This window comes from Herpailurus yagouaroundi, unplaced genomic scaffold (genome assembly GCF_014898765.1).
Source record: "Herpailurus yagouaroundi ecotype Mexico unplaced genomic scaffold, PumYag 164, whole genome shotgun sequence".
Lineage (NCBI taxonomy): Eukaryota > Metazoa > Chordata > Mammalia > Carnivora > Felidae > Herpailurus > Herpailurus yagouaroundi.
Window position 1 is genome coordinate 19,420,606 of NW_024412405.1, and position 11,508 is coordinate 19,432,113.

Genomic DNA, 11,508 nt, shown 5'->3' on the forward strand with positions numbered 1-11,508 from the left:
CAAAATTTGGGTACAGACTCACATAGAGGGAAAATGATGCAAAGAAAACTCAAGGGAGAAGAGAGTCATATACAAACCAAGCACAGGGGCCTGCAATAGATCCTTCCCTCACAGCCCTTAAAAGGAACCAACTCTGCTGATACCTTGATTTTTGACTTGTAACCTCCAGAACCGTGACAGTAAATTTCAGGTCAAAGACATACATTTCAAATGTCTTCCAGGGAATCACCAAAAAGCCACATGATGACAATTCTTTGGGCATGAGACTCTGAAAGAGCTCTAGCTTGGTTCGGTGAACTTCATTACCAGGAATAAGGGCTGTTATTTGTCAAGGGTACCAGTGAGCTAGAGGGGAAGAGATGAGACTAAGGAAAGCTAAATGCCACAGAGCTCACTGTTATCAATACTAAGTAAATTTTCTTGAGTAAATACTCCCCGGGTTGCTGCAACCTTTTGCATAGCTTCCAGAATTGTGAACATTTTGATTCTGACACTTTTGCTAAACAGTTTCTTGCTCTGATGGAGGGGTAAATTTTTGAATGTCCTTACTGCAACATTTTGCTGACATCCTATACAAAAAATTTTAGCAAAGCATGTTTTGTAATTGTACAAAAAAGAGGAACGTTTAAACAGAGGAAGGTTTAAAAATAAATGGTAGCCAACTTATATAATGACATTATGAAGCCATTAAAATGTTTTAAAAGTAATTAATCATATATAGAAATAGTCATGATATTTGAATCATGATTCAAGATTCAAGAAAACAGTATCAGCAGCTAACATTTATTGAACTTTCTACATGCTTCATCTATGACAGATGATTTACATGAATTATCTCATTTTATTTCCACACCAATGCCTTGAGGAAAATACCAACCTCTCCATTTTATAGACATGGATACTAAACCTTAGAGACAGTCACAAGTAGTTTTGCGACAGTCACAAAGGAAACTAGTATCAAAGTAAGTACTTACATTCTGACTCTAATAGCCTCACTGTGAACAGCTTCCTCACAAACCTCTTGATGGGATCTCCCTACTACCTTGCCATGCAGCCCCAGAGCCCCCTTCCATTTTCCTAATATTTCAGGTATGTCCATTTATTATCACTATTTGTTTTACTGTTTTACTTCTCATTAAAATATGAGCTTCCTGAAGAGAGAAGCTGTGTCTCTATCTTGATCATTACTGTGTCCCAAAGGACTGGGCCCTCAATCAGAATATAATAATTTTAAATGAGCAATATAAAATGTATGAACAAATAAATGATTTAGTGGATATATAATATTCTCATTATTCTTATAGTTTGAAAACATAAACCGATCTGTATTAAATGAACATCCACTCTGCTGGTAGACAAAAGGAAAAGGCAATGGCAACTAATCATTAGTTGCATCTATGATGCATCTACAATGCATCATATGGCATCTGCATGACATATTTCTTGGTCTTCCTAACGCAACACAGGATAGCAGGGCATGCTCTGGCTAAAGCCTTAACAACAGAGACTGCTTGAGGAATCCATATATGTCTTATAAAATTAAGTTTGAGGGTAAAAAATGCAGAGTGAATAAATCATGTTTAGGATGTCAGAAATGGGCTCTCTGATGAAAGGGTAATGCTTAAACTGAGCCCTAAATCATAACCAATGCCAGAGGAGCACGAGAAAAAGTTGCAGACAGAAGATAGCAAGCACAGGCAATGTTCTTGGGATATGAGAAATGATAAACTTGAGATACTGAGAGTGGAAGGCAGAAGTTAGAGATAAAAAATGAAGTTTAAGAAGTAAGAAATGGTTTGTTAAGATCTCACAGAATCTTTATAGGCCATTTAAAAAATGTTGGATTTGTTCTTAAAGGTAATGGAAGGTCATTGAATGCATATAGAGTAGGTTTAAAAGTGGATTTAACAGGGGTGCCTGGGTGGCTCAGTCAGTTGAACATCCAACTCTTGGTTTCAGCTCAGGTCATGATCTCACAGTTTGTGAGGTTGAGCCCCAAATTGGGATTCTCTCTCTCCTCTCTCTCTGCCTCTCCCCCCAACTTTTGCATACACTCTCTCTCTCCAAATAAATATTTTTTTAAACATGCATTTAACATACTTAGAATTGCATTTGTACAAAACATCCTGGCTACACTGCGAAGAATAATGGGGCCAGATACGGCTATAAGAGTCTACAGGATACAGCAATGGACAAGCCAAGTAGTGATGCTGGCTTGGACTAGGGCATGGAGAAAAACAGGACTGCTGAGAAATTAAGGAAGTTCAAATGCCAGGATTCAGTAATTTATTAGATAGGGGTAAGGAGGGTGGTTAAAGGAATTCAGGATGACACAATCCTTCAGATTCCCAATGTTACCATAATCTGCAATGAGTTACATCATTTGCAAATCCCCTCAATAATTCTCTACTGACCCATTATTCCTCTAACAAAAGTTAATTCCAACACAAAGAGTCCTTGATTTTAGCAATTTGATTTTCAACAAAATCAACTCTCTGTCTCTCTCTCATCATGGCCTGCCATAATAGCAACAGCTAATATGTGCTGAATTCTAGATGTGTGCCAGCACTGCTCAACGTACTTTATGTTATTAAATAATTTAATCTCCATTTCAGAGATGTGAAAACTGAGGAATAAATTATTAAATTAATTGAACATGTCAACATTTGCATAGGCAATGAGGCGCAGAGATAAAAATGCGTAAAAAAAATAAATGTGCAATTAATTTGTAAGCTTAATATTATATGTATGAAAGTGTACACACAGAGGCATTCCATGAATAATGAGGGATAGAGAGAAAATGGGAGAGAGAAGGAACATGTCCACTTTTGGGTTTTCAACTTCAGTAACAGAAAATTATTTTTTGTTCTTCCAAAGTTAATTTATACTTAAATCATAATATATAATCATGAAGTATCCCAATGTTAGGTAAACAAGATATATAATATATATAATGGTCTTTCAGGACAAGAGCTGCTATGTCTTCTCAGCAGGGCAGACTATTCTTTTTCACAAAAAAATTAATTTTATTGTTGTGCTTCAATTCAAATTCTCAGAGGGGAGTAGCTGAAAAGAAATGCTCCTTCTTATTTCATTAAAAATAATAAAGCGCAGAGAATATTTCATCTGAAATACCCCCCAACCCCATTTTCATTAACTGCACTATTCTAGATGTCAACTCTCTGATTCAGAATTGGAAAGGGTACGTTTTAGAGGGCTCTAAATCTTTGATTTCAGAATTACATACATGATTCAAGTCCCTAATTACCTCTAAATTCATATCTACTCTACTGAGCAGGTGCTTGGAAAACGATTTATGGAGGTGACTCAATTGCATTCATAGACCTATTTAGGTTTTGCTTCCTCAGGGAGGTCTCTACTGACCATGGTAGCTACCCTTTCATGGCACTCCAATTCCCTCTGCAAGCCGTCTCATGGAGCATACTTCACAACCATTCGATATCTGTCTTTCCCACGACTGTCTGTTCCACAAGGTCAAAGGCTGAGACTGTTTTGTTTCCATGCACAGCCCTGAATCTTAGCTCACAGATGGGAACTAAGGGTGCTTTTAATTACACATTACTATGCAGGATTTTATTCAAAAATATAAGCTGACCAATGAGAAAATAAAAATGGAGCTATTGATGACAACTCCAGCCCTTCAACTAGTTTTCTCCAGCTGATGATTAAAACACTTCTTTGAAAATTACCAGAAATAAATTGGACAAGAACAGGAAGGCCATGGGAGGTGATGTCTTGGGAAAGTCACATGGCTACTCTCATCTGGCTGAAATAAGCTCATGTATAGCTCCTCCTTGTGTAGCTTTTGAATCTGCCTACATGGCTCTCTACTCATCTCCCAAGCCTCAAATCATAATTCCAAAATCCTCACCATCTACACTAACCACCTAACCCTGGATTCTCCAAATTTCTCGTCTTCTAGAATATGTGAGTTATTCTGACCATCCACAGCCTTTAATTTCCTTTCTCCATTAGTAATTTCTTAGCAATAATCGCTCCTCGAATAAACCTCATTGGCTACGATACTGCCACTGCGCAAAGCTTCCATTAGTAATTTCTTAATTGTGTACACATGTATATATGGTAATTTCTTGATTGTATTTACATAAACACACACAAACACATATATATGTAATGTTATGTTCTATATTAGACTCTACATCTTTTAATAATGGGAACCATTTTATAATTTCTTTTTTCTTACCTGCTAACTTCACCAAAGCCTAAAATGGCTCACAAGGCAATCAAAACATATGGCCAAAAAATTACTGTAAGTGAGTATACCAAGCTCCATGGAAAATATAGACTTTCAAAAGTTTCTGGTCATTAGAAATTTTTCTGAGAAAAAAAATATAGATATGTACTTGAATAAATTAGATGGAGACTGCAATTAGTCATACAGTTCATTTATTTTGGACCTTAAGTCTGTTTGGTACTTGAATCCATTTAGAATCATTTGGTTGTTTGATCTAGGAGCATCTTCCTGCATTTGGATTATACAAATGCTGAATTATTACCCTTTCAGGACCATTTGCAATTTAATTGTTCCCAGACAGAGCTTTAATAACAGTGTATATAAAATAAATATGCAGGATTTTTGTCCAAAGCATAGTAAACTCTTCACTCAAGTGTCATTTTCCTTAATCTGCCCCTCTCTACTTTTTCCAGTGAGGAGTTAATTGAGTTTCTCACAATCTCGTGCCTAATTCCCATGCCAAATCATTAAAGGCTCAATAACTGCTTGAATAGATTAGAAAACCACCCTTTGATGGATCCCCACAAAAATGTTTTTGTGACAAAATCCTGTTGCTGCAAGTAACACATTCAGTCTTAGTGCAAAAGTCTTTCTAAGACACTCATGGAAAGAATGAAACAAAGTGTTTCAGCGATCATCCCCAATCTGAAAGTACCAGAAGGCATCAAGTTGAATGACAAAGTATAGTGAGACTGAATAAAAAGGAAAAGTCTGATCCAAAGTATTTACCCTCTAAAGTTGAATTACATGAACCTGCTCCTGTTTCAAGTATGCTCTGCAGTTTCCATTCAAGCCGCTTCTTTTGTATAACGAGTAAGGAGAAAGAGAAGTACATAAACACAGCGATGCTTTGAATAAGGACTGAATATAAAGACATCTGTCCTCTAACATTTTGCAATTGTGCCTAATAATGACACACCTCCCTCTGTTTTTTCCACAAGAGTCAAGGATGAGTTCCTAAAGGAGCCTAGGGTAACAGCTTTCAACATTTTGTGTTAACAAGTACCTTGCCTTTGTGCATTTTAAAAGGAGAGAGCTAGGATTTTTTTCTATTAGCCAGTCTCCCACCACCGCCCCTCCCCCCCCCCCACTAGATCAGAGAAAGCCACCAGGTTAGCACAGAATTTTTCTAGGGGAAAAAAGAAACCCTCTATGTTCTTTGCTTTATTCAAGGTGACTTCTATAAAGTCATTTCAAGGTTTTAGAATCACTCGAATGACTGTAGCTATTCAATAGGTATCAAGCTGTCTTAGAGTAAAACAAGGGACCATTATTTGTAAATCATTTTTGTGCAAACTTCAATACCACAAAATGAGACTTAGAATACAATGTGCTGCAATTACATTTAAGCTCTAAATCAAATCATCATGACTCAAAGATACAGATAGTGTAGCCTACCTCAGTGAGACCATTCTTCTTCCAGGGGCATTCTCCACAGCTGGAGCCAATAGTCATGGAGAAACAGAAGACAAATGTTCTAAAATATCTCCCTAAATGTAGACCATGTGGGGACTTCAGCATCAACAGTAAGCGAGAGCAACTATCAAGAAGAGAATCCACCACGGGGTGCCTCGTGGCTCAGTTGGTTAGGCATCTGACTTCGGCTCAGGTCATGATCTCACAGCTCTACGAGTTCAAGCCCCATGTTGGGCTCTGTGCTGACAGCTCAGAGCCCAAGCCTACTTCAGATTCTGTGTCTCCCTCTCTCTCTGCCCCTCCCCTGCTCGTGCTCTGTCTCTCTCTCTCAAAAATAGACAAACGTTAAAAAAAAAAAATTTTAAAGAGAGAATCCACCAAACTAGAATCTCTGAGAGACCTATCCATAGCACTGTACCAGAGAGGTTTTATTTAACATTATGCTCAAAATAAGATTTTATGCTAACATAATAAATTAATAGAAATAAGCACCTGATCTATTTTAGGGCTATATTCATTAACTTTAAGGAATTTCATATAAATTAAATGAAATCTTTGCTGCAAAGTTTACTTTTACTTAAGAAAAGTGCCAATATGCCAATACCTTCCTCCCTTGGTGCCTCACATCCTGTAGTAACAAGGAAAATCATGGTCTGCTTTGGATTGTAGGGAATTAAATGCATTGGATTTCACAAATGCCAACATACACGCAGTCTATTATCCCTTGATATATAAAAGAAGACAGCAGCTCTTTGCCATGGAAGTGGCTGAAAAGGCTACAGGTGAAATCAACAGAAAGAAAACGTATAGGATTTGTATAGGATTTTTCTTTTCTTTCAAATGAAGAAGGCATGCATCTACTACTACCCCAGCCCAAAATGTTAGAATACCAGTGTCAGAGGCTCTAGACTAATCAGTTCTAGATGGAGAAGAAAAGAGCTGATTGCAGTATTTGTTGATTCTGGTGTAGGTACTTCTACTCTGGCCAATTTCACGTCACCAAGTGATACCAATCTGCTACAAAATTCTTGATCACCTCCAGCAAGCCAGAATCTAAAGGTGAGTGTACACTATAATCCCTGTTTCTTTAAGTGGACAGAAGCAATGGTTTGAATATTAGATTTTTCACAGAAGGCCAAAGAAGGGGAGGGGGGCCAAACTTCTGCATGTATGTTAAAATTAGAAAAGATAATGCAAAAAATTTGGCAAAAAATGACGGCAACTATACAGTGATCCCTAAAATATTTGCTTGTCATAAAAGAAAGCAAAGACTATTTTCAGTGAAATGCTATTGTGAAGCTCAGACTACTGGGGATTGAGGACTCAGCACCCTCTGATGGTCCCTATCAGTGCCTCTATCTGGAGCTAGGAAAAAGCGGGAAACAAGTTTAGCATTTAGAAGAGGACCCAGGTCAAGACTGGAGAGCCAGGAGCTGAAGCGACCCAGATACATGAGGCCATAAGAGAAGGCAATGAAACAACCAGGATCTTATTCCACAGCCTAAGTCCCTGAGGGAAAATCGTCAGGACACTTGTAAGCTCAATTAACTAAGTACAATGGGGGGTATCAGAATAAACTATGTATTTTTTTATCACATGGGAAAACTACCCTCTACATCTCCCAGATCTTCAAACACTTCATCTCTCTCTCTATCAAGCTAACAATGCTGGTATTATTTTGTTATTAAAAATTATGGGGCACCTGGGTGGCTCAGTCAGTTAAGCGTCCAACTTCGGCTCTGGTCATGATCTCGTGGCTCGTTTGAGGCCCGTGCTGGGCTCTGTGCTGACAGCTCAGAGCCTGGAGCCTGCTTCAGATGCTGTGTCTCCCTCTCTCTCTGCCCCTCCCCACTCGTGCTCTATCTCCATCTCTCACAAGTAAATAAATGTTAAAAAAAATTTAATTAGCACTTACTACATGATTATTTTTGATAGGCACAATGGCAAACTTTGCCTTAATTCTCTCATGAGATATAGACTTTTAAATATTCTGTGTTAAAAAACACACACACACACAAAACAAAAACCTGAAATAGAGATATGATTTTTCTCAAAGCACAAAGTATAAATTAAGACAGCTGCAGCTGTGGGGCACCTGGGTGACTCAGTCAGTTAAGTGCCCGACTTCAGGTGAGGTCATGGTCTCTCAGTTCATGAGTTCAAGCCTCACATAGGGCTCTGTGCTGACAGCTCATAGGCTAGAGCCTTCTTTGGATTCTGCGTCTCCCTCCTTTTCTCTCTGCCCCTCCCCCTGCTCATTCTCTCTCATTCTCTCTCTCTCTTTCTCTCTCAAAAATAAATAAACATTAAAAAAAAAAGACAGCTGCAGCTTAAATCTGGGTATCACTCCAACACTTGGGCTTTTCATGATTCTACTTCCTCTCCTCTATAATCCCCTTTGAGATAAATTTAATAAAACTAAGAAAAATCGAATATATACAATTTTTTGTTATTTTTTAAAGTAATGGAAGTAACCTTAAAAGTAATTTTAACTAACATGAAACCCAATGTTTAAGAAAGCAGAAGTATAAATAAAATAAATATACTAATGTCTAAGCTGTCTGGCCAGCTCAGTATTGATAAGCAAAACAAAGTGTCTCATTCTGTAAGCCAAAAAGTAACCTTCACTCCATGTATGCTAATTACATCGACATTTCATACCCAAATGTAATAATAAAATCAGCTTGGATTCATTATTCCCAAAACTCTTGAATCAAGCAAAAGAAAGCAGCTACGGAAATGGCGAGCCATAGCCGCTGACAGAGACTTGTCTTCATGTGACACACTCCTATAGAAGGCAAAACTCCTTCTCGATCACACAAAGCTAAGTTAAAAGCAAAAATTAAATCTGGCTTTCTGGGCTCTAATTCTTTCAATCTAGCTTCCTCTAACCAGGTTCAGAGACAATATTGCACTTCCAATTCCCATTTTTTTCCCTATCTTGGAAGAAAAGCATGTTGCCTTCTCTGTTTCAACAGACCAGTCAGCATTCATGCTACAGCACAATCGTGCCAGACTAGGATTACCCCTTGTCTAGCCACTGTTCTTCTCAGCCAGCAGCAAGGTCTTCAACTCGGAACAGATCAAATTCATCTTTCTCTTTCCAATGTCTAGCAGAATGAGTCCCGTAAGAGTGTTATAGGCGTTGGGATAACTAATGACTATTTTAGGTACAGTTTTTTAGCTCACGTACGTATAAAAATCTTCTCTCCCTCTGGCCCCACACCAGAACCTCCTCCAAACGAATCTGGATAGCATTTTGAAGCTTTAAACAAAAACTTTAGAAGGACGATACTTCTTCAAACTACCTCGCCCTCCCATCTCACCATCCCCATCTCTCTGCTCAGCTAATTACCTCCCCTGCAGAAGACCCTACTTCTGGCTGGATAAAATTCACTTTTTGCACCTTGAGGGATAAAGGCCAAATGTTTGGTGTTGCTCTTCTGATCTGCAGAATAATTTAGGTCTCTTTTATGTAATAAATACTGTAAACCATATACTGATATTGTTTACTTTCCCTGACCTAAATTGCTGATTAAAGGCCCAATTTTGTTAACTTATAAGTGCAACACTCTTGTTAGAGAAATACTACAGTAAATGCAACAAAGTGAAAAAAGGACCCAGAGCTTTATTTGTATTAAATCCAAAGTAGTTCATACATTTAAAAGAAATGGAGACAATATCAACTGAAAAACTGAATTTCTGAGCACAAGCATCCCATTGGTCCTTTCCCCAGTGGTCCAATCCCCTTACTCACTTGATCCTATATCTCAGTAAAGATGCCACAGATGATTTTTAGAAAGAGGTAATGTAGGGTTCATTTACGATGATGGCGGCGTAGGAGGACGCTGGGCTCACCGCGCGTCCTGCTGATCACTTAGATTCCACCTACACCTGCCTAAATAACCCAGAAAACTGCAGAGGATTAGCAGAACAGAGTCGCCGGAGCCAAGCGCAGACGAGAGGCCCACGGAAGAGGGTAGGAAGGGCGGCGAGGCAGTGCGCGCTCCACGGAATGGCGGGAGAGAGCCGGGGCGGAGGGGCGGCTCGCCGGCCAAGCAGAGCCCCCGAGTCTGGCTGGCAAAAGCAGAGGGGCCTGACAGACTGTGTTCCGACAGCAAGCGCGACTTAGCGTCTGGGAGCTCATACGTTAACAGCTCTGCTCAGAAAGCGGGAAGGCTGGAGGACAAAGGGAGGGAGAGCTGCTGAGCCCCCGGACGACAGAGCTCAGTTTGGTGGGGAACAAAGGCGCTCGCCAGCGCCATCTCCCCCGCCCATCCCCCAGCCAAAATCCCAAAGAGAACCAGTTCCTGCCAGGGAACTTGCTCACTCCGCGCAAACACCCAACTCTGTGCTTCTGCGGAGCCAAACCTCCGGCAGCGGATCTGACTCCCTCCCGCTGCCACAAGGCCCCTCCTGAAGTGGATCACCTAAGGAGAAGCGAGTTAAGCCTGCCCCTCCTGCCCCCGTGCACCTTGCCTACCCACCACAGCTAATACACCAGATCCCCAGCATCACAAGCCTGGCAGTGTGCAAGTAGCCCAGACGGGCCACGCCACCCCACAGTGAATCCCGCCCCTAGGAGAGGGGAAGAGAAGGCACATACCAGTCTGACTGTGGCCCCAGCGGTGGGCTGGGGGCAGACATCAGGTGGGACGGCGGGCCCGCCCACCAACTCCAGTTATACACCACAGCACAGGGGAAGTGCCCTGCAGGGCCTCACCACTCCAGGGACTATCCAAAATGACCAAACGGAAGAATTCCCCTCAGAAGAATCTCCAAGAAATAACAACAGCTAATGAACTGATCAAAAAGGATTTAAATAATATAACAGAAAGTGAATTTAGAATAATAGTCATAAAATTAATTGCTGGGCTTGAAAACAGTATAGAGGACAGCAGAGAATCTCTTGCTACAGAGATCAAGGGACTAAGGAACAGGCACGAGGAGCTGAAAAACGCTTTAAACGAAATGCATAACAAAATGGAAAACACCACGGCTCAGATTGAAGAGGCAGAGGAGAGAATAGGTGAACTAGAAGATAAAGTTATGGAAAAAGAGGAAGCTGAGAGAAACAGAGATAAAAAAAAATCCAGGAGTATGAGGGGAAAATTAAAGAACTAAGTGATACACTAAAAAGAAATAATATACGCATAATTGGTATCCCAGAGGAGGAAGAGAGAGGGAAAGGTGCTGAAGGGGTACTTGAAGAAATTATAGCTGAGAACTTCCCTGAATTGGGGAAGAAAAAGGCATTGAAATCCAAGAGGCACAGAGAACTCCTTTCAGACGTAACTTGAATCGATCTTCTGCACGACATATCATAGTGAAACTGGCAAAATACAAGCATAAAGAGAAAATTCTGAAAGCAGCAAGGGGTAAACGTGCCCTCACATATAAAGGGAGACCTATAAGACTCGTGACTGATCTCTCTTTTGAAACTTGGCAGGCCAGAAAGGATTGGCACGATATCTTCAGTGTGCTAAACAGAAAAAATATGTAGCAGAGAATCCTTTATCCAGCAAGTCTGTCATTTAGAATAGAAGGAGAGATAAAGGTTTTCCCAAACAAACAAAACCTGAAGGAATTTGTCACCACTAAACCAGCCCTACAAGAGATCCTAAGGGGGATCCTGTGAGACAAAATACCAGAGACATCACTACAAGCATAAAACATACAGACATCACAATGACTCTAAACCCGTATCTTTCTATAATAACACTGAATGTAAATGGATTAAATGTGCCAACCAAAAGACATAGGGTATCAGAATGGATAAAAAAACAAGACCCATCTATTTGCTGTCTACAAGAGAC

At 40.0% G+C, this 11,508-nt stretch overlaps 1 protein-coding gene and 1 non-coding gene across 2 annotated transcripts in view; both read right to left on the reverse strand.

Moving 5' to 3' along the window:
* The window catches only part of GPC5 (glypican 5), a 1,452,106-nt gene that overhangs the window by 1,332,388 nt on the left and 108,210 nt on the right, over positions 1-11,508 (reverse strand). The window lies entirely within an intron of this gene.
* On the reverse strand, positions 3,924-4,064 carry LOC121037985 (U4 spliceosomal RNA). The gene has a single exon (XR_005794091.1). It is a non-coding gene; the product is annotated as a U4 spliceosomal RNA (small nuclear RNA).